We start from the raw sequence: 1,524 nt of genomic DNA, 5'->3' as shown, positions 1-1,524 counted from the left end.
TTATAATTTTTTAAGCAAGTCAGCTAATTAGTCATAGCTTCACGACTAAACAATGACAGTCCAATTCCAATAATCTCCAGTGTTTGCTATGTAACTTGTGGCTTTGGCTCTGATACCAATGGTTAGTCATACGATTTTTCTCTGATATCAAATGTACTTTAATTTGTTAAGCATGTCAGTTGATTAGTCATAGAGTCACGATGAGACAATGATAGTATAATTTTAATAATCTCTAGTGTTTACTAAGTAACTCAAACTTATGGTTTTGGCTTAGGTACCAATTGTCAAAAGTCCCATGCTCACCAGGAGGTCTCAAGTTTGAACTTCTTGGTTGTTACCAACTTCCCTCCCTACTTATCAATAAAAAAATATCAATTGTTGGTCTTACAAATTTATCTTTGATACGAAATGTGCTTTAATTTGTTAAGCAAGTCAGTTGATTAGTCATAGAATCACGAGAAAATGATAGCTTACGTCCAATAGTCTCTAGAGTTTGCTAAGTAACTCAAAATTATAGCTTTTCCTTTGATACCAATTGTTAGTCTTACAATTTTTTCTTTGATACCAAGTGTACATTATAATTTTTTAAGCAAGTCATTTGATTAGTCATAGCTTCACGACAAGACAATGACAGTCTAATTCTAATAATCTCCAGTGTTTACGATGTAATTTGTGGCTTTGGCTCTGATGCCAATTGTTAGTCATATGATTTTTCTCTGATATTAAATGTACTTTAATTTGTTAAGTAAGTCAGTTGATTAGTCATAACATCACGATGAGACAATGACAGTCTAATTCCAATAATCTCCAGTGTTTGCTACGTAACTCAAACTTATTGCCTAGTCTCTGATAGCAATTGTTAGTCTTATGAATCTTTCACTGATATCAGATGCGCTTTAATTTGTTATGCAAGTCAGTTGATTAGTCATACCTTGACCCTTAAACCCTAAAACCTATATCGAAAACCCTAAACCCTAAACACAACACCCTAAAACCTATATCCAAAACCCTAAACCCTAAACACTACACCCCAAACTCTAAACCTTAAACCCCTAACCCTAAAACAAAAAGCTAAACCCTAAACCCTAAATCTTAAACCATATACCCTAAACCCCAAACCCTAAATCATAAAGTTAGACCCTAAACCGTAAACCCGAAATACTTGTGCCCTAAACCTTAACCCCAAAACCCCAAAACCTAAACCCTAAATTCTAAACCATAAAATCCTAAGACCTAAAATCCAAAACCCTAAACCCTAAACCCTAAACCACAAACCCTAATCCCAAAAACCTAAACCAGAAACCATAAACACTACACCCCAAACCCTAAACATTAAACCATTAACCCTAAACCCCAAACTCTAAACACTAAACCATAAACCCTAAATCCCAAACCCTAAAAAATCCTAAACCCCAAACATAAAACCATAAACCCCAAACCCAAAACATAAATCCAAGCCCTAAACCCTAAACCTTAAACTCTAAACTTTATAACATAAACCCAAAACCTTACACCAGAAACCCT

The sequence above is a fragment of the Macadamia integrifolia genome, unplaced genomic scaffold (genome assembly GCF_013358625.1).
Source record: "Macadamia integrifolia cultivar HAES 741 unplaced genomic scaffold, SCU_Mint_v3 scaffold3147, whole genome shotgun sequence".
NCBI lineage: Eukaryota > Viridiplantae > Streptophyta > Magnoliopsida > Proteales > Proteaceae > Macadamia > Macadamia integrifolia.
This window is presented reverse-complemented; position numbering follows the sequence as displayed.